Source organism: Ambystoma mexicanum, chromosome 6p (assembly GCF_040938575.1).
Source record: "Ambystoma mexicanum isolate Mex_15411 chromosome 6p, UKY_AmexF1_1, whole genome shotgun sequence".
Lineage (NCBI taxonomy): Eukaryota > Metazoa > Chordata > Amphibia > Caudata > Ambystomatidae > Ambystoma > Ambystoma mexicanum.
In genome coordinates, this window is record NC_090935.1 from 99,043,069 (window position 1) to 99,065,644 (window position 22,576).

At 46.2% G+C, this 22,576-nt stretch overlaps 1 pseudogene; it reads left to right on the forward strand.

Annotated features, from left to right (window-relative positions):
- The first annotated feature begins 2,589 nt into the window (after positions 1-2,589).
- LOC138511234 (zinc finger protein 84-like) overlaps positions 2,590-22,576 on the forward strand; it is a 124,566-nt pseudogene continuing 104,579 nt past the window's right edge.

The following is a 22,576-nucleotide window of genomic DNA, read 5'->3' on the forward strand; positions in this document are numbered from 1 at the left end:
GGGGAATGATCGTTAGATCCGAACCTGAATCTGCCATGACCCTTGTTTCCATGCCATCAATCTTGATCATGCAGTGAGGTTTCTCTCTCCTTGCTCTTGTGCTGTTCACCATGATGACTGTGGGTCTTCCTTCATCTTCTGAGGATGATTCTTTCTCTGTATTGCGATCTGCATTAAGGCTGGAGACTTTCTTGTTCCTCCACCGACACACACTGGAGAAATGGCCAATGCGTTTACAAATGGAGCACTCCTTGTCTCTGGCTGGGCACTCCCTGTCAAACGCCAGGTGTTTCGTGCTGGTGCACCTGTGACACTTTAGGGGTTCTTTCCTGTTCCCTCTCCCTTCTCTCGTGTCGGTTGCCGGCCTTTCTCTTCTTGCATGGAAACTCACAGCTTGTATTTCAGCGGAACTCTGGGCCCCAGTAAGCTCCTTTCGTCTTCCCACCGTTTCCTCGACTGCTCTGGCGATCTCGATCGCTTTCTCCAACTGCAGTTCCTTTTCCACGATAAATTTATCTTGGACCTTCCGACTGTTAGTGTGGACGACCAACATGTCACATATGAGGCTCTCCGCATTGTTGCCAAAATTACACCGCGCCGCTAATTCCCTCAGCTTGGTGACGTAATCGTCTACTGGTTCAGACATTTCTTGCCTTCGCGTGTAAAACCGTATCCTGTGGAGCACTGTGTTCTCTTTACTGGCAAACCTTTTTATGATTCTCCTGACTGCCTCCTTGAAAACATCGTCATTGTCGTCAGCCACCGGTATCGGGGTGAGACTCTCGAATATTCTTTGACCTTCCACTCCCAGGGCATTTAGTAACATGGCCCTGCGCCTCGCCGCTGAGAACCCTGCCCCACCTAGGGCCTCCACATATGTCGTGAATAGGGGCTGCCATTGTGGCCAAGGGATGGCAGGCCTACCTGGAGTTTGCAGAAAGGGTGGCGGTGGCGTTGCTCCCTGCATGCTCTTCGGTGAGTTCTGGTGGTGATCCTCGTCGCCAAATTATGTTGTAAAATGCTTGAAATGAAGACAGGAGTCTCCGAGCTTGTAAACGCTGTATTTATTCTATCACAGGTTTTATGCAGGATGCACACAACATGTGTGCTTCAATAACAGAGGCCAACGGGCCTGTAGAGGCTGGGAGGCAGCTACCTCTTGTCTGTGTCCAAGATTTATCAGGAGCGGGCCCCGTGTGAGGAGGGCTCAGCAGGACGCGCCTTGTCGCGTCCTCCGCTCGTCCCGTAGTGCGCGCGGAGCGCGCGGGGGCGGATCTTTGGTACGCGACGAGATCTCGCGAGAGCGCGCGCTCTCGCGATATCTCTACAACTATCTAAGGGACACTCCAGAAGAATACCGCGGAGACCCCCAGAAACCATCCACAGAGGGTTGACCCCCCTCCCCTTCCCCCAAGGATGTTAAGCAGGGGGAGATGTTGCAGGTGAAGTAACAGGGAACGACCGTAAGCGAGGTACGCCCGTAACGACAGAGACAGGAAAGGGACGTCACGGGAGGAAGAGGAAGGGCTGGCAGAGCCCGGGAAACGGCAGTCAGATGTAGAGGGAAAAAGAGTGGTTATGCCCTCTGACGATTCAGTGTGAATTGTGCCCTTAGGGCAGAGCTGCCCACTCCATGCAATGCCACCTAGCCAGAGAGAAGGTGGTAACCAGTGGTGGAAATGGAAAAAATGTGGTGGGGGATCCCACAACACAAGGGCTGGGGTGGGTGAGGAATTTGGGGGGGGCGGTTCCCGAGGGGGCGTGGTCTAGAGGGGGCGGGGCTCGTAGTGGACATCCAGCAATGCTGGAATACGTTAAAAAAAAAAAATCCTGCAACAGCAGCACTGCCTTTTACTGCAGGCTTTGCCACTGGTGAGTAACGCACAATGCTTGCTACATGTACAACTAAATCAGTTGTACATGTACCGAGCACACGAGTGCCAAAGCCGGCGGTAAAAGGCAATGCTGCCGTCGCGTGCGTTTTTTCTTTTTTTTTTTTTTTTTTATACTATTCCAGCACAGTTCATGGTCTTGGGCGGCTCAAATCTGGTGCTGGATCTCAGATCTGCCGAGAGCCGGCCCAATGACCAGCACTGGTGGTAACAGCAGTTAGAATCATTTTAGGCTGGAGAAAGGGAAAAATAGCAATATTGTATAACTGAAAAATCTGGAGACTCCCGTCTACGTTGGGATGGCTGCCACCCATGTTATTATCAGCCTCTCCAAGAATGTCCACTTTATTTTAGTGATGATTTGCAGCACTGACGGCCGGTCACTTTCCATACGGATCGTGTACTTTTTATGAGCGCCACATGTTTCCTGATGCCACAACCTTCGATGGAGGAGCATTTTGGTATTGCTGTCTCTTGTTAAGGGTGCTTTGCTGGTTGGTGTCTCTTCTCTGCGCATGCGTGTTTGATCGGAGCGTGCCTAGTTTATTTGAGTCTGTCGCTGAGCGTCTCCATCGGCTGCGCATGCGTTATTGATTCTATTTTCGGATCCTTTCTCCTGGCGACACCTTAAATAGCATGCACTATTCCTAGCCTGCGGTGGGCATGCACTGGCGTAGTCCCCTACTGCGCATGCGCTCCGACATTAAGTTGTGCACATGTTCATTCTCCTCTCTCCGGACCGCTTCCCGAGTCTCATTTGCGATGCAAACTATAGAGGAACACGTACAGCATATACTGATATTGGTGAGTAACAGAGAGCTGCTCCACTCTCATTTTGAAGTGAGAAAGTAATCTTGTTTTAGGGCAATTGTTAAACTAGCTCTGCCTTATCTTTACGAATGTCTCTTAGTGCTCGGCTGTATCACAGTGGTGGAACTAGAAAACAATTGGTGGGGGCGTTGAGTTGAGGTTGGAGTGGGGTGGATTCTCCCCCCTGGTATATTCACATGATTGTTTTGCTGTGGATGTCTTGCAATGCTCAAAGTATGTGCTGTAAATCAAGGATACATTAATGATATGCCAATGGTTGCTTCCTCCAGGCCTGAATAGCTGTTGCTGTGTCGTGTTCAGGAAAATGTGAGACACACAGGATATAAAGGCAAGTGACTTCTGTGGTTTAACTTTACCCCTGTGCACACGCTGTTCTTTGATTCAGAAGTAGTTTGTCTCGTATGCTCCATGTCTCCCTGCCCTTTTTGTCCCCCTCTTTCCTTCCTCCTTTTCTGCCTCTTCCCGGAGTTGTCAATCGGGTCCCTTTGATCTCTGATTCGGGGTCCAGGTCTGTGGGTCAGTAGGCAAGTGCTCCCACTATAGATTACGCTTGACATCTTGATCGCTGTTTCCAATCCCTCCGTGTCCCCTCAACCTTTCATCCTTCCAAGGTGGACAGAATAAGCACTACTAAGTTGGGAAGCAATACACCTGTTATCCGTCTATAGCTGCAAACTACCCCAGGGGGGGTGAACGTGCATTCTACAAATACTTCTATGTTGCATTAGCACCTTCTGTTCCTCCATATCAGCCTCCATTGGCAAGGTCTTCCCTTACTTCCAAATAAATCAGCCAAACCCGCACTGTGTTTACATTTACTCTGGGATTGTGTAAAGCTGGCAGGATGCTTGTTGTATAATTCCCGGCATGATAGACAGGAGGCTGCGTAGCTGCAGATGATGTTTCTTTATTAAGCTGCAACATCAACTTGAAATCTGCATCATGAATCATATAACAACAGAAGGGCAACAGGCCCTTGAACTCTGGTGGAGCTAATGTGAGTAAATTGTCTCTATTGAGTCTCAAAAGCCAGTCCTGTCGAGGCGCACACAGGAGCTGATGTTGCTCCGTGCCTCTATTCCCGGCGCCTCCTGTGCGCCGAGCGCGGGAGCCGCACTTCCGCTTTGCCTCCGAGATCACGTGAGACCGGGAGGTCTCGCGATATCTCTACACATCTCCCTTTGATAGTGCAGAACAGGTTATTGCAGGACATAGTCATTGTATCTCACCGGTCTTCTTTGATCCTTTCGCGGCCGGTCACCTCTTTCGCTATGGGCATCCTGCTTTTGGTCATCTTCTTGCTCTACTGTGGGTGCATCCTCTTCAAACACATTTCCTTCAACTTCTCTTCTGTCTGTCTCCGGCTCTCGTTCTCTTTCTCTCTCATTGTCCATTACCTCTTCGGTTTCGAGTCTCTCATGGGTCTTTTCTCTCTCTTACCTCTTTTCAAACATGGCTTCTCTCTCCATGTTCCATGTGCGCCCGTCTTCGGTGCGGACGTGGTTGGTTCCTCTGTGAATCACCTTTAGGGGTCTGCTGTACCTTGAGCCCGTCATTTGATCCTTGGCCGTCAAACGTTTTTTGATCCAATCTCCAATCCAAACTATTTTGCCCAGTATTCCATCATCACAGTACTGTATCCTATTTTTGCCTGTACGTTCTGTCCCCTGTGATTCATGCCCACCCTTTGCATTCTGATATTAGGCTGCCCCCGTGCTCTAATACTATCGCCCCCCTGGAGGCTCACTAGTGCGATCCACCCCTCCTGCTCTGGCACCGCCCATACCAGCTACTATGCTTGCCCAGAGTAACATTACCCGCACACTCTGCCCCACGCCTCACCCTTATCCTAGCAGCACTGTTTGTACTACTTATAAACAGGTGTAACACCATATTTGTAGCCTCACCCGCAGTGACCTGCCTACTCACCCATCCCTCTTCATCTTGTGTATCTGAACCCGCACCCAACATGCCTCCTACCCTACATGTATCTTGCCTTAGCAGCACTACAGGTAGCACACCGCAGAAACACACTACCTCAATGTCTACGGTTGACCATCATACCAACCTGTACCTCAATGACCCGTCCCTTTGGCTCAAACACTTTTCCATGAAACCAACACATAACCAACCTTGCATAGACCCCATGAGGAACTTCAGACTTGGTTCCAGACGCTCCCATTTCTCCCACCGTCCTACCCCTACTAGCCTGCCTAGCAAACCATCACGCCTCGAGACAACACCGACTGCCCCTCGACACACACCTATACCTACCTCCACCATTACCCCGGATTCAAGTACCTTACACCACAGCCCATCCACTCCTCTTAAGGCTGCTCTGATCCTGATCAACACTAGGTCACTCACAGCACACACACTAGACATGGCTGACCTCATCATAACTCACGATCTGGACCTCATAGCAGTCACTGAAATGTGGCTCCACGCCACCTCTGGACCTCTTTTATCCCTAGCTATCCCTGATGGCTACACTATTATTAGAAGTGACCGTAATACCGATCAATCCAAAGGAGGTGGTGTAGCCATTATACACAGAACCTCGCTCAATCTCCGCCTTGCCACTCCCTGCCAAATCACCTCAGCCGAACTACTCACAGCCAAGCTAGCCATCACCGCTAACCAGACTATTACACTCCACATCATCTATAGACCTCCTGGTCCTCTTTCCACATTCGCTGAGGATCTATCCCACATCCTCGCTAACAACACTAAGACTAAGTGCCAAATCATTGTACTAGGGGACTTCGAATCTAGGCTACCAAGACCCCAATGATGCCTCTGGCCATGATATCAACAACCTGCTACTCAACGCTGGTTTCACACAACAGGTCACCTCACCAACTCATTCTAAGGGTAGGATTCTCGATTGGATAGCTGACCTAAACTGCAACACTATCATCAAATCCAACCAACCACGTGCCTGGATAGACCACCACCTAATTACTTTCAGCATCCCAACCAGGATCATCCACACTAGCACGGATATTGCCACCACCACCAGAAACAAGCGCAACATAACCTGTGCTAAATTACTCCCACTCCTCCTCCCTGCTCTTAATGATCTCTCATCCTCCTGCACGGATCCCACAGTCTTAGTAGACGCGTATAATCAGACAATGCTGAAAGCCCTTGATATTATTGCACCTGCCAAACTTAGAAAACCCAAACCCCGGGCCCACCTCAACTCATTCACGCCACAGCTGAGAATCTTACGCAAGGAAAAAAGGACCCTCGAAGCTCGTTGGAAAAGCAATCCAACGGGAGCTAACAAAGCTTGTATCACCGTAGCTACTTTAAATTACAAAGAAGCCGTACCCCAGGCTAAAAAAGAGACTTACAATAAACGTATTAAAACAGCCCAATCTAACACTACAGAGCTATTCAGAATCTTAAAGGAACTTGAATCCCCTGCCACTCCACCTGACACCTGTCCCAAAGACAGCACTTGGTGTGCGAACATTCGAAAGGCCCTCCTTGGAAAAATCGCAACCCTCCAAACTTAGATTAATGATAAAAAAAATCAGTCTGCTGGAAAGCCTGCACCATACTACACCCCCGGTTAACATTAACGCCAACCCTGAATCCGTGAAACCATTCAGCTTCGCCCCCTCTCCATCATCGAAGTTGAACACATTATTAATAACCTTAAACCTTTCAATTGTCAGGGTGACTCATGCCCTGCCTCCATTATGAAAGAGGCCTCTCATAACCTAGCGCCCTTTATCACCACACTCAAACTCCTCATTGAGCTCAGGGATTGTCACGGACAACCTTAAGGATGCCTGGGTTATCCCTCTCCTCAAAAAACCCACTCTGGATGCTAATATACCCACTAATTACAGACCGATATCCACGGTCCCTTTCCTCTTAAAAATTCTGGATCGTGCTGCTTACTTACAGATCCAAGATTACTTGGAAACTAATAAACTCCTGGGACTGAGGCAATCGGGCTTCCGTCCACGATACAGAACTGAAACTGCTCTTTTAGACCTCAAAACCCAGATTGAAGACCTAAAAGACAAGGGTAAACTGGCTCTCTTCTCTTAGATCTCTCCGCAGCTTTCGATTTAGTAAGTCACCAAATCTTATGCCGCCATCTCAAAATCACAGCCCACTTTTCAGACAAAGCCACAGCCTGGATTACTTCCTTCCTTGCTAATCCATGAGGGTCTTTTCCCCCACCGCCACCGCTGACCCTTCACCAGTCACTTGCAGAGTCCCTCAAGGATCATGCGTTTCACCGACACTCTTCAATGTGTTTACAAAACCCCTTTTTGTCATTTTGGATTATCTGGGTGTCACTTATACTAACTACGCTGATGACACCCAGATATTTATCCCTATCACAGGCAACCACAAAGCCGACTCTCTAGCCATTAACGCCATTTATCAAGTCATCCAGGCATGGGTGGCCCAACACGAACTCTGTTTAAATGACGAAAAGACTGAGCTTCTCATCCTTGGCTCCCACCAAAGACACCAATAAAGTGGCTAAAGACACAAATACACTCGGAATCTACATGGACGCTACCCTCTCGCTAGCGAGGCAAACCAATGCAGTATCATCGCTGCCTCCTACACATGCGGGCTTATCACAGCATGCCGTCCCTTCCTATCTCCAGCCAACTGCACTACACTAGCCAGGACCTTGGGCCTATCCAAAATTGACTATTGTAATGCCCTCTACCTGGGCACCAACCAATGTAACATTAAAAAATTACAAATCATTCAGAACAATGCTATCAGAGTTGCTCTGAACTTACCCAGGAACCTCCATATTTCTGACACCAGACGTAGTCTTCGATGGCTTTCAGTCTCCCAAAGAATCTCTTTTAAAGCACTTGCACTCACTCACAAAAGCCTTGCCAACCAAGCCCCTAGCTACCTAGCCAGCAGATTCACACCACACACATCTCCGAGATCTCTAAGAAGTGCTCAAACCAACTGCCTTGCAATTCCACGCTTCAATCTCCAGAGATCTGGTGGTCGCAGTTTCCCTGTCCTAGTTTCAAAACTTTGTAACTCACTACCTAATCCTCTCAGAGCCAAACCTACCTTCCCGGCCTTCAAGCGCGAAGTCAAAACCTTGTTGTCTGCCCAAGACCCACCTGGACTGTGATCCTTTAGCACATGACCCACAATTCTCTGCTAACAGCCCTCTGGTACGACCTTACTGTAATCTGTATATATACTGCATCTCGTCTATTACTTGCACAATTTGCTTAATGTGTATTCTTTACCCTTATACAATGCCTATATATTGTATTCCTCCTGTATATTTTGTATAACTTGTAATATTTTGTATATCCTCTCCCAATGTAATGACTGTACATAGCTCACTGTCTTGTTTCTATGCCTGTAACTAAGTGACGCGCCGGATGCCCTGTGGCCTGGTGCGCTATATAAATAAAATGAATACTAAAAATACTCCTCCTTTTACGTCTGACCCTTGTTTTGTCCTTCTGTCGCTCCACCTTTTCATGCATGCTTTGCTGTTCTCTATTCTCCACACCACTTCCGACATGTCTACTTCCTCATCTTCTCTTACTCTGGCCAACCATGGTGGCACTAGTGTGGAGGCTGCTCTCCTCCCTCTCAACATGTGAAAAGGGGAGATTTGGGTGATCCCGTTGGGAGTCAGTCTGTGAGCTGCTATGGCTTCTTTGGTCGTTTTGAGGGGATTCATTCCTGAGGCGGTAGCTAATTGGATGGCTCCGTTGATGAACCTGTTGGCCCTCTCTACGAGCCCATTGGCTGGGGGATGATACAGCGCTGTTTTTTTCTGGTGTATGTTGAGCTTCTTCAGGAACAGTTCCATGTCTCTGGATATTAGTTGTACCCCATTGTCTGCCAGTAACTCATTGGGGAGTCCTTCCCTCTGGAAGATGGCAGTGAGGACTTCTATTACGGTGGCAGTCGTGATGTTGGGGACAAACTCGGCCTCGACCCACTTTGATAAGTAATCCACTAGCACTATACCATAGCGATGTTTGGGCGCCATTGCTTCCAATGGTCCTATAAAGTCCAGGCCCACTTTTGACCACACTGCTTCGGGGGTTTCTGTGGGAATCATGGGCGTCTGTCTGATCTTTAGGCACTTATCACTGTTGAGACACTCATGGCATTTCTCAATCATGGTACGGATCTCCTGGCCCATGGACAGCCACCAGTTGGCTTCCCTCACTCTGCGACGTGTCATGGTGTTCCCCAAATGGCCTGCATGAGCTCTGCACAGGATGGTTTTCCTCATAACTGTGGGTGGAATCACCTAGTCAGTTTTCATAATTATGCCGTCAGCCTCCGAGATATCATCTGCCACTTTCCAATATGGTCTCATTCCTTCTGGCACTGCCCTTTCATCTGGCCATCCGTTCTTGACCCATTCTCTAATTCTCACCATGGTGGGGTCTTTTCCGTCTTCTTCCATCCATTGTCTCTCACTTAGCTCTAGGTAGTCTGTGGCCTTGAGATCTGTGATGGATGCTACAATGCATTCTTCTTGCAAGAAGGTGGTGGCATTGTCCTTGCCTTCTGGCAATCTTGACTTGCAGTCCGCCTGCAAATTCTTCCACCCCAAGATGTGTTGTACCTCGAAGGTGTATTCTTGCAGTTTGGCTGCTATACGTGCTAATCTCGGTGTTGACACTTTGGTGCCACCTGGGCTGAGCATATGGATTAGAGGTTTGTGGTCGGTGATTAACTTGAACCTTGTGCCCCACACATATGTCCTGAAATGTTCTACAGCCCATGCACACGCCAGCATCTCCTTCTCAATGGTGGAGTAGTTTTGTTCAGCTGACGATAGGGCTTTAGAGGCAAATGCTATCACATGTTCCGTGTCACCCTTTTTCTGGGTGAGAACAGCTCCTAATCCGTATGCGCTGGCGTCCATGGTGATGACTGTATTCCAATCTGGGTTGAACGGTTGCAAGCACGGCGCTTCCACTATGTGTCGTTTGATGCTTTCCACCGCTTTCTTCTGGGCCTCTTGCCACGTGTACTCTGACCCTTTTTTAAGAAGCTCGCGGAGCGGCGCTGAGGTTTCAGAGAATTTGGGGATGAATTTGGCATAATATTCTGCCAGCCTGAGGAATGACCTCACTTAGTCTTTGTTGGTGGGTTCAGGAGCTTTAATTATAGCCTGTAGTAGGTTTTGCTTGGGACTTATACCTTGCTCTGTACCCCAAATACTCAACTTCTTTTGCCTTGAATACGCATTTTTCATACCTTAATCATACTCCCGCTTCTTGAAGCTTGGTGAGGACTGTTTTTAATGTGGCATCATGCGTCTTCTCGTACCCTGCGTATACCAGGATGTCATCCTGGAAATAGGACACGTTCCTGACGTTCCGTAGCAGAGTGTCCATCATGCGTTGAAACGCCGAGGCTGCGGATGATAGGCCGAACGGCCTCTTTGTGAATTGATAAGTGCCAAATGGAGTGATGAAAGCGGTCAGTGGCTTGGACTCCTTGTGTAGTTGTATTTGATGGTAAGCATTCCTCGTGTCCAACTTCGAGAACATCTGGCCTCCTTCATCATGAACATTAACTCATTGATGCTCGGCAGGGGGTAGCTGTCCGCGATTACTTACAGGTTTAGACTGGGGAAATCAATGCATACCCTTAGCTCTTGTGAATTCTGTTTTTTTATGAGTACCACCGGGCTCAGCCACTCTGAAGCTGCAATTTCCTCGATGGTGCCATCTTTCCTCATTCTGTCCAATTGGCTTCTAAGTGTGTCTCCGGTACTGGTCTTACTCTGTGTTTGACCGGGACTGCGTTGGTCTTAAGTAGTATTTTGTGGACGAAGCCCTTGATGTGTCCTGGCTCTTCCGAAAATAGTTTTGGATAATCACCTTTCGTTACTGGCGCTCCTCTCAAACTTACTGACAGTACTTGGTCCTCCGTGCTGGGGTCCAGCTTAATTTTCAGTTTTGCCTGGACGTCCCACCCTAGTACTGCTGGGCCTTCTTGACTAAAGTATATTTTTGTAGTAGTCTCTATTCCTTTGAACTCCACTTTCCCTTTGATGTAGCCCAGAAGGTCTACTGACGCATCGCTGAAAACTGTGGGCCTGTGCTGCGTGCTGAGCACTTGGACCGTCTCTGTTCCCGTCATCTCTTTGTACGTGCGCAGGGGTATTATGGTGAGGTAAGAGCCTGAGACGGCCATGACTCTTGTTTCCAGTCCATTGATTTTGATTGCGCAATGGGGCTTTCCCCTTCTGGCCCGTGGGCTGTTCACCATTATGACGGTAGGTCTCCCTTCATCTTCAGAGGACGATTCCCTCTCCGTATTGTGTTCAGCGTTGACGCTCGTGACTTTTTTGTTTTGCCATCGGCGCACAATTGAGAAATGTCTAATCTTTTTGCACACTGAGCAATCCTTGTCTTTTGCCGGGCACTCTTTATCAAAAGCTAAGTGCTTCATGCTGGTCCACCGGTAGCATTTTAACGGTTCTTTCCTCACCCATTTCCCTTCTCTCGTGTCGAGGACCGGCCTCTCCTTCTTTGGGCGGAAAGCTACTGCTTGCACTTCAGCTGGGCTGTAGCCACTGGCAAATTCTTTCCTTCTGCCTGCCATATCTTCCACAGCTCTCGCAATTTCAATGGCTTTTTCCAGCTGTAGTTCTTTCTCAAGAATGAACTTGTCTTGCACCTTCCTGCTGTTGGTATGGACCACCAGCATGTCACAGATCATACTCTCTGTGTTGTTTCCAAAGTTGCACAACGCCGCCAATTCGCACAGTTTGGTAACATTGTCATCTACTGGTTCAGACGCCTCCTGCTTGCGGCTATAAAACCGTATCCTGTGTAGGACGGTATTCTCCTTGCTGGCGAACCTTTTGACAATTCTTCTTACAGCTTCCTTAATTACATCATCGTTGTCGCCGGCTACTGGCTCCGGGGTGGGACTCTCGAACACCCTTTGACCTTCGACACCCAGGGCATTTAGTAGCATCGCCCTGCGTCTTGCTGCCGAGTAGCCTGCACCGCCCAAGGCCTACACGTACATAGTACATAAGGGTTGCCATTGTGGCCACGCAATGGCATGCCTACCTGGAGTTTGCAGGAAAGGCGGTGGTGGTGTCGCTCCTTGCATGGCGCTGCGTGGGTTGCGGTGGTGATCCTCGTCGCCAATTATGTTGTATAATTCCTGAAATGATAGGAGGCTGCTTAGCTGCAGATGATGTTTCTTTATTAAGCTGCAACAGCAACTTGAAATCTGCATCATGAATCATATAAGAACAGAAGGGCAATAGGCCCTTGAACTCTGGTGCAGCTAATGTAAGTATATTGTCTCTATTGAGGCTCAAAGGCCAGTCCAGTGGAGGAGCACACAGGAGCTGATGTTGCTCTGTGCCTCTACTCCCAGCGTCTCCTGCGTGCCGAGCGCGGGAGCCGCACTTCCGCTTTGCGGCCGAGATCTCGCGAGTTCTCGTGATATCTCTACAATGCTGTTGAAGGGGGTGGATGAGTGGGGTGGTCACACCTGCCTACATTTGAAATCAAAAACCCTACCATGTATGCCCCGCCCATAGACACACAAGACTCTGCCCAATTGTGTAAGGCTCCACCCACATGCCCTTCCCACATGGTAGATGTGTACATACACTATGTTGCAGTAGCTGCCATAGCAGTATTAGAAAACCTATTTCTATCACAATCTATGCACCACACAGTTGCCTCCCCTAAATAAAGTGATTTACCTATGTTGCACTAAATTCATTCTCCACTTCCTTAAATTATATGATCGGCTTTGTGCACAAAACTGCACCAAATGAAGCCTTGCCCTCAAAAAACACCTTTTGATATTTTCACAGCGCCCTTTTGCTTTTGGAAACCTTACACTACCCCACATACACACAAAAGCAGAACACACACACATGCAAGCAGCTGTGCAGCAGAACGCCAGCTGAAGCAATCATTTTCAGATGTTTGCAGGATTTAGGAAAGTCCTTGCTCATTCCGATTTTCAGTTATGACACTCGCAGTAGCTTTGTAAACCAGGTAGAATAGCCTTATCCAGAGGCACACAAGCACATACAAAAGTTAGCGGGACAGACACACAGCAATGTAACATTTCTCCCACAATCAAGCAGGAAATAATGCCTGCTCTCCACCCAACAAGCTTTTGTTTTGTTATTTTTGTGCCAAAGCACTTTTTTAACCCTCTATTGTAGGTGGTGGCTGCTGCAGTGACCGAAGGCTTCCACGATCCTTTCCGCAACAGGTTCAAACAGGGACAGTTTGGGTGAGAAATGGGACGGTGTCCAACAATAGGGGCGTGTTCAAATTCCAATGTATATGGAATTTACACAATTGTTTACCCAGCTATTAAAACACCTGTCAAAGTCCGAGATAAAAATAAAAGACCTTGAGTGCCAAACTTATAAGGTTTCAAAACTAAGCATTTACAAGCAGAAATAATGAAATGGTACCAGTCTAACCTTTAACATACAATGCCGTCATTTCACGGGACAAACAAAACGCATAGCCATAGATCCGCATGATGCAAGCAGCTGCAGCGAGGGCCGAATGATGGATATTTTTATTTATTTAGATTTATATAGCGCGAGAACAGCCCTTGGGCATCGAGGCGGTGTTACATGGGATAAACTTAGTTACAGGGGGCATCAGAGACGCCTTAGGAATCAATACAGATTATTTGCATACATTTATTCATAGTAGGCAGGTAGTATAAGTGGCAGGCAAGTACTATTGACAGTGTAGTGTATGTGTAGCATATGGTAAAGGTTTAAATGCAGAGTAGTGTCTTGACCGCTTTACGGAAGGCCATGTGTCAGTTTTCGGCTCCGAGAGACGGCGGAAGGGCGTTCCACTACAGGGCTGCCAGGTAGGGGAAGCTGGCTCCACCTGCTCTGACTGCTTGATCTTGGGCACTGTGAGCCTGTTAGAGTATGGAGTTCTGATAGGTCTTGTGGATGCGGATAAGTGTACTCTTTGGTGCCAGTAAAGGGGGCAGTTTGGTGGACACATTTGTTGGTTGGAGCAAGGGTCTTAAAGAGGACGCACTCCTTAATGGGTAACCAGTGTGCCTGTTTCCTGGCGGTGATTATGTGTTCCCTTTTGGGGATGCCTAATGCTGCCCTGCAGTGTGCTGTTTTATATAACTTGCAGTTTCTCCATGGTTTTTGCTAACATGCCTAGGAAAAGGGCATTACAGTAGTCCATTCTAGACCCATTAATGGCTCTAGCAATGGTTAAGCAATTGTCTTTGGATAGAAGGTGTCTGGCTGTGTTTAGGCGTTTGGTCATGGAGAGGTTTGAGTCTAAGTAAACTCCAAGCGTTTTCACTGAGTTTGAGACTGATATTTTGATGTTGTCAATGGGTGAAATGACTGAATTGAGTATTAAGGTTTTTTAGAATTTCAGTGGAGCCAATTAGGAGAAGCTCAGTTTTGTCGCTGTTAAGATATCTCTCGAGTGCCTCTGTCTCAGCAGCAGCTCGGCAGGGCCAGGGCACCACACCATGGGCACAGAGACAGAGACTCATTCAGCAGACGGGGCGGAGCTGCAGCAACACTGTGCATGCGGCAGAAAGACCACAGACTCCATGCTCTTTGCAGGAGAAGAGCGTAAAAACCCATTTTCTCTGGCATAAAACCGGAGGTTATACAGCTATGGGGATGGTCCTGGGGCATTAAACAGGCTCATTCATAGGTACAAGTCAGTTGTCCTTTCTAATCACCCGGGAGCCAGCGTTTAATGGTAAAGTCTTGCTGAAGAGGGACTTGTGCAAATAACCAGTGCTGACTAATGGGCCTTCTCTCGCTGGATCCGAGATCCGGCATCAGATCTCTAGCCAGATCGGCAATTCCGGAATGCAGGCAGCAAAGGCAGCAGCATAATCCTGTAGCTCCTGGCCCTCTCCTGCTACAGATAATATCAGATTATGAAGACAAAGAAAAAAAATGGAGGTTGCTGAGAACCATATACCAAAGAAATCTAAGCCTGCATCTGAGATGGGTGAAGTTCCCAGCACTCAAGATATTTACTCTTTGCTTCTTAAAATGGCCCAAGACTTGGGAAAAGTAGTCCAAGATGTGGGTGATGTTAAATCATCAATGGATGATCTCCCCAAGAAGGTCTCTCAATTGAACAGCAGGGTTTCTATCCTGGAGAGCGGCTCTGCCTCTATGTCTTTGGAAATTACAGGAAGTTTTAGAGCATGCAACACCTTGAGAGATGAAGTTCAAAAGGGAAGAGAGAAAAAAGCCTGGAACTGGACTTGAAAATGAGGAATAAAAACCTAAGACTTGTGGGAGTTGAGGAACATGCCAATGAAGATTTATTACACTTGGTCCTGGATATAGTGAAGGTATGCTATGGATGTGATCTAATAGTCTCAGGAGATATAGACAATGTATACAGAGGGGGAAGGAAATCTGGCCAAAAGGTTAGACAAATTTTAATCTCACTAATGAACACCAGGATGAAAGAAACTATTCTGGGAGCCGCAAGAAAGCATGGTAGCACCTACTTCAAAGGCAACCAGATATTTGTTTATCCTGACTACACCAGAGAAACCTTGATAATCAGGAAATCATATAAAGATCTCAAGGATTTGTCTAGGCTTGTGGGCATCAAGGCTTTTATCAATAGAGCTAATCTGTTGACCCTGGCTCTACCAGCTGGCGAGAGAAGCACATCTCACCCTAAGGAGGCCATGAAATGGCTGGAACCACTAAAGGATAAAATGTTTTTAAATGTTTAACTGGTTCACTGTTTCAAACATTCTCCCCATTGAGTTTGGAAATATACATTTGACTGGTTAATACTGATTTATACTGTTTTAAAATGCGGGCAATGTAATATTACTGTTGCAAGAACCGAACTGTTCATATTTTCAAAAGAAAACTAACCAACTCATCAAGTTCTGCAATAGAGATCGATGTTCTACTTGCAGCGCCGTGGGATTAGAATAAAGGACCCTCCGGCATTATGTCAGGTGTATTGACCCATGTTCGAGTTATTATGCTGCAACATTTGGTGCTGTGGGCTTAGAAAATCCAAGATGGCCGAAAAGCCCACATTTGCGCCAGAATCCAGGAAAACCGCGCAGTTTTGCGCACACCAAAATGGTCGCCTGACCTGCCACCCACCTGTGCGAGCATGATGGGCCAGAAGCGCCATGAGTGAAACGTGGTGCCAAAGGAAAAACAGCAGTGCCTGTTAGCTCAAAAAGCGCTTTGAAATCACCTTTGTTTCTCTGAATGCAAGCTCACAAGGCATATTTCAAACATTGCAAGATAGTTAATACAGGAGACCATTGCCAGACCCTATCCTTTGGCTGCACACAGAGCGAAATCAGTGCAAAGGAATATGGTGCTGTTCAAAATCCATTTTAATTAATGTCAAAAATTGCTAAAATCATGGGCATGAAACCACCAAACAAAAAAATCCATCTTCTGGTGGGGTGTTCTACATTACCCTACTGCAGAATTTACATCAATACAATGTTAGCAAGGATCATATGCTATCAAGTAAAATCCCCTTTTTTTAAAAAATGTATTAATTCAAGACAGCTGCCAAAAAATGGGTGCAGTACCGGTGCTTGACACTGACCGGCGCTAGCGATCTAAACTCTGACAGGAGATCTGTATTTCAGGAGCTGAAAAGGAACCCGAGTCAGCAGGGACTTCAAAGCCTTGCTGGTCAATGAGAATTCTTCACACCTACTGTTCCTAGGCTCTATACCAGAAGGCAGTCTGATTGAATTAAAAGTTCAAGAGGCCTCCGTCCATGGGAAACCTCTGCTGCCTCCACCAAAAGGAGATCACACCTCTCTGATTGAATCGGGGGAGGGGTACCTGGGTCTGCAGGGAAACAGAACAATGAGCTTCCCTTGTCTCAAAGCAATTGCTAAATCAGGGGGTCGTAAATGGCTTCCTCTTGGAAGGAACTGGGAGGGGGACTGCCTCTGTGAGCCAGCTGAGCTTGGAGGCGGGGACGAACAAGGGATTCCCCCATGTGCTTTGGGACCTAAACACGCCCATCTGGGCCAGAGCATAATTTTAAAAAGATGGATAATTCATAGTACAAAATTGTCAAAAGTATATAAATAATATCATTATTCCTGTGATTTTTCTGTGCACATTTTAAGAGGTGTTAGGACTCTGTACGATGTTCTGAGACCGAACCCCGCAATTTATTAATACTACAGACACTGTGCTTACACTAGAGAATTGAAAACTTATTGTAATGTGCTCAGGGAGGGGTTGCAGGTCTGTGTAAAATTTGATGCCGAACCGACCATGGCAAAACCCACTAAAAGCGCAAAATGTTGTTTCTGAACCCAAGCTCACAGGAACATTGAACAGAGACCTGTCTTAATTAATCTGTGATGTGTACATCTATTATGAACCACGTGTGTATCTGGGAAACATGTTTGTTATGAAAACATCATTTTCTAAGTGAAACCAAAGGGGCGTTTCTTAAATAGATTGTAAAATGGTAGCATCACTCTGACTCACAACTCAGTTCTCCAGTCAGGTGACAGAGAATCCTCTAGCCTATCAGGATCCTCAGAGGGTTGTGAATAGAAAGTCCGCCTTTCCACCCATTTTCAAAAGACATAAAAAGAGCCACTGAGACCCAGGTAGGGACATTCACTTCCCACTTCAAACTGATTTCTTGCGAAGCACTTTGCCGGACCAGACAATATCCAGAAGGACCATATCCAGAACCTAGACTCCAGATAGACTCCAGAACTTGAAGCAGGGGCCAAACCCAAAAGCTGAACTCTTCTCAGAGGCCCCATAATCCAGCAACCTAACTAAACTATTCAACAGCCAGGCTGTGCTGTTTCTGCTTCTTTGCCAAGAACTTTTGCCGGAACCAGAGACCCAGAAAGCAGAGCTGTATCCAGAACTGCAGACCAGACAAGACCAGACCGCTGTGCAGTGCCAAGAACTTTTGCCAGAACCAGAGATCCAGACCAGCAGAGCAGAGCTGACCCAGATAGCTGTGACTTCAGAACCACCCGCCAGAAGTCCAGTCTAAACCTGTTGACCAGATCTTGATGGCCTATTTCAAATTTATAGTGTGAGTATCCAGCCAGAACTGTGCAGAACCAATCTTAGTCTAAAATAATCTCATCCATCCAATTCAACCTATTTAGAACTGCATAGAAATCGTGTGTCCATTCTGTGATTTCAAACCTGTGAAAGTGTCATTTGTCATTTGAATCTTACTTTATTTCTGAGAATCTACCTCCACTAAATCGTCCGTATCTTTTGAACCGCATGTCCTAGAAGCGAGATTTGACTTTCATTTTAAAGCTAAGAACCTAAGTTTTCCACAAGCCCAAAACCTTCTATTCCTTATAGTTTTTCCGTAATCGCGATCGATGCACTCGGAAAAAGTGCAGCAAATTGCAATTTGACTCAATTTCTCCACCTGTCAAAAATAGCTGTCTTTTGCTAGCAACTGCTGAACTCCGTTTTCAACCTGATAATCATTCATGAATCACTGATAGTGTTGACCTGAACCAATCTTAAGTAGCTATCACCTACCCTGAATCTCCTATAGGGAATTAAAATCATTTTTAGCATATTTTTCACTTCATTGCAAATCACATTTAAAAGTATTTTTGACTGTTTAAAAGCATACCGGTTGCTCTAAGCTTGCTAGGGGGGAACTGGAATTTGTATTGCATTTGATTGTATTCCTGAAAACGGTGTGCTCTCCTTCCATCTCCTTATATTGCATAGGGGGGAGTGAATTGTCAAAAGAAAAAGTGATCATCTTATCTCTTGTTGAAACCATATCAGTTTATTTATGTGCTGCATTCTTTCCATCATTGCTTTTCCTTGAAACCATAAAAGTATTCTCTGCTACCTTATACTTCCTATACCAACTCCTAAGTAATTAAAAAAGTGTGCTGGTTTAATATTATCAATTGTTGATCACTGTCATATTCATAAGTTTGCTATCAAATATTAATTTATTTATAAAAGTGTGATATATATCTTGCTTAATTTTTTAAAAAATCTTTTAATTTGCAAAACAAACCTACTTCTTGGCTCAGTGAGGTCAGGGGGATTCAAAGAGAGGGGCGTTATATAAGGGTTTATCATCCAGATTTATGAACTTGTCATATAAATATATAAATAAGGGCTTCCCTTGGGAATCCCAGACAAGGCATTGACTTAGTTGGAGTGCTGAATTGAGGTCACTTAACAATGCCATAACGTGAGTCAGGAAGCTATGTATGCGGAAGTACGCCCTGCAATTCACTTGTTAACCCATTGCTATCTACTCCGATTGCTACAGTACTGACTGACTGAGCGGGCCCTGATGTGCTGTTGGAGATGTTTCCAGTGAAGCGCTTCCATCTGTGGGGTGAGTACCTTGGAGATGCCTGATACCCCCCTGCCTCCAAAACTTAAGGTCAGACTAGTTGTGAGTCCTCCCAGAGGCCAGGCGCTGATGCTCATTTGTGCCCAAGCGCTCAGCTGTCCCCACAATATGAGCGATGAGCACCAGAGAACCCATTCAACACGACCATGAAGGATGATTTAATCCAGCTCTGGCATTTGCCATAAGTCTTGCACGACCTGCAAGCGCATTACCTGAATTAGATAGAATATTCCAGGTGGAATATCTCTCTGGCCAGGATAAGCAGCAGACATTCCTGCAGGTGCTGCCCGTGAAGCCCAAAACACCTGCACACTCTGCAGCAGTGTTGTAGCCGAGACACCACCAATAGACATTCTTTACATTATGTATCAGAGCACCCCGTTGGGATATGTCTTCCGCACTGAGTGACAGAGAAAGCTGCAGTTAGCCAGGTATTCTGCATTACAACATCAAAAACAAAAATTAACCATTCTTTCTTGTGGAGAATTAGACTATGTTTAACATAAAGGATGCGTGCCAGGATTGTAGCAGGAAAAGATCTGCGTTTATAAATGACCCCCTTTACTACGATTTCAGTTGGCACCTGGTCTGCAAGCCTCACAGTGCATGACACACTGACTTGGGCATGGGGCAACCTAGGGCATCAAGCCTGCCCCGACAAAGAGTGCATCGAGGAGCACGCTGTAATCTTGGTGGCAGGCTTGCGCGTTTACTCCCCCACGTCCCTATCTTAGGTGCTCGCTCGTCGCCCTGTAATAAAAGAAGCCCTCTTTGTCCAGCCAAGCCCTTCTCTGCCCTCGGCACGTTTCCTGGCTGTGTTATTCAACTATTTTCAAGGGTTTTACTGACAGGAGGCGGGCGGGGGCGGCACGAGATGGAGGGGTATCCCACAATGACAGGTTTCCTTTGTACGGGAGAGGACCATCACAAACGGCCCTTCACGCTGCAATGCTTGGGATGCAGCAGCAGCTGGTCCTCTACCTGCTATTTTCACTTTTATGGAAATGTTGCACGCGAGCTTCCCCGAGCAATTAAGAACGCCTCACCTGCACTTCCCTTCACAGCCCTTCGCACGCCAGATGTGAATTCACAGGCCCTCCCCTGGTCTCTCATTACACAGTAACCATGCCACGCAAGACAAGCCATATGTGATAACATACAGCCCAACTTGCATTTCGCTTAAAACGTATCTTAAAGGCAGTGTGGAGCTAACTTACCTTTGGATGTTTGCGCCGGTTGAATGATGAACATTAAATTGGGTTCCCCTGCTGACATAGTGATATACAAAACTACAGGAACACCCGGAAGATTGTGATAATGGCAGCAGTGCGCTGTGTAATTACATAACGTTAACTGGTGTTTTTACTGCAAGCAAGCTTATAGGTTCAACCTCCCTGAGTTATTCCCTGTAGCAGCTCTTTGACCCAAGTCTTTAGTTAGACAAATGCCCAATTTGAATCCTTGTTGAAAATGGAGCTGTTGATAGTATGTGGATCTAAGGCAGAGGTGCATATGACAGGTGCGATCAGAGAAGTATGTTGCATTCAAGTCTTTCTCCTTTCTTTGGAAAACGAGCCCATGTGGCACAAATGATAAGGTCTAATAACTATAGAGATTTTGCCTGCCGTAATGTGTAATTTCTTGTTTTCTACCGGAATACTGAATACTGACTTTTCTTAACATGTGCTATGTTTTCACTTGGACTGGAGTCAAACAAGGTATTCAATGTTATAGTCTGTGAGCCTACATGCTTCCTGTCGTTCAGTTTTTCAGTCTCAGGGGACAGACACAGAGTTTATACCCTGTTGATGATGGGTTGGCCGGGGGCGAAGGGGAAGCGTGTGTGAATGCAGGGTGTGGATGGGTTCGGTGGTATGTGGTGTCATTGTTGGGGTGCCCTGATGTAAGATGATGTGCAATATTTAGGTACATGAGAAGCGCATGGGTAATAGGTATCAATCGGAGCCGAGTGGTTATAACATCATTTATAGATTGTCCCAATGTTTCCCTCTGAATCTGCAGGGCGAACAATGAACAACAGAAGAAATTGATGGTCTGAGGTCTGTGGACTACGAATGGCTAATAGCGTGATGCTCTGATGAGTGATTCCCTTAAAGCTTCTGTCCTGGGTGTGGGCTCTGTGACTAACCAGCTAATAGTATCTAGGAAACAAAATGTGGATCGCAGTTTATGGCGCTTTCTAAAAAGGCAATTCACCTGACAAATGGCACATGATATCATGGGTGACAGCCACTATAGCTGTTTCCTAAGTGTAATACACAACCAGATGACTCTAAACCTATATATGATTTTCCAGCCTTTGTCTACCTGTTAAGACTATTGGTTCATAATTTTCCCACAGATACTTGCGCTATATTTCCAAATCCTAATGTTTTATAATACTTACTGCGCTTGATGTATATCATACGATCCATAATTAGAATCTGCAAGATTAGTCTTGAAAGCCATTTATATAGCACTGATATCACAGTTGTTAAAGTTGTTAATAACCTTTGTTCGTGATACTGTGCAATTTATAATTATTGGGTTTTGGTATAAATTAGGCTATGGAAATGCAGGTTTGGAAGTGACTGAAGGGGACGTGAAGATTCCTTTGATGAGTCAGTATGAAATTGTGGATTACTGTGTTACACATGGATATTGATGGGTTTTACTCAACTGGTTTCCGAAATCTTAGATGGAGAATATGATAGGTCTGGAGGGCGGTACTTGTAGTGGGTTTGAGGTAGATGATGCTGAATGCGGTACAAGGTAGCCAGCTGATTATAATGTGATGCTGAACTTGTCAAGGAGAGTGGAACTGCTGGTTGGGGCTATACACATTTTGATTCAGTTAGCATTAAAATGAGAAGACGGATGGATTGTAACTAAACAAGATGGGGATGATGTTTGTTTCAAGTGAGGGTTTTTGGTAAATTTAAGATTAATATATAAAGGTTCACATGTATATAGGAGAGGTGTCCAGGACACTGGACTGATTGAAATGTTATATTTACTTGGTAAACTATATCTGTTTGTGCATTGCTTCTATTTCAGGGGGGAGGGGGGATTACGTTCACATCTGTACAGTATTTGTTGCGGTTTATCAGCTTCATTGAGTTTCCTTTATTTGAACAATTGGACGCAAGAGGTGAGGTGGTGAAGATGACGAGTGATCTACGGGTGGTTACATGGAATGTTAATGGACTAAATAATTTGAAAAAAAAAGGTTGAAGATTATGACCTATTTAAAAGACTTGAAAAGTGATATATGTCTAATTCAAGAAACTCATCTTCATAAAGATGAAATTGAAACACTGAAGAAAGGCTGGGTGGGGACTGGGTGGGGAGGGTATATGGTTCCTCCTTTTCCTCACGATCAAGGGGAGTTGCAATTTTGATTAGGAAAAACATTCCGATAAAGGTGTTAAAAGAATTAACAGACCA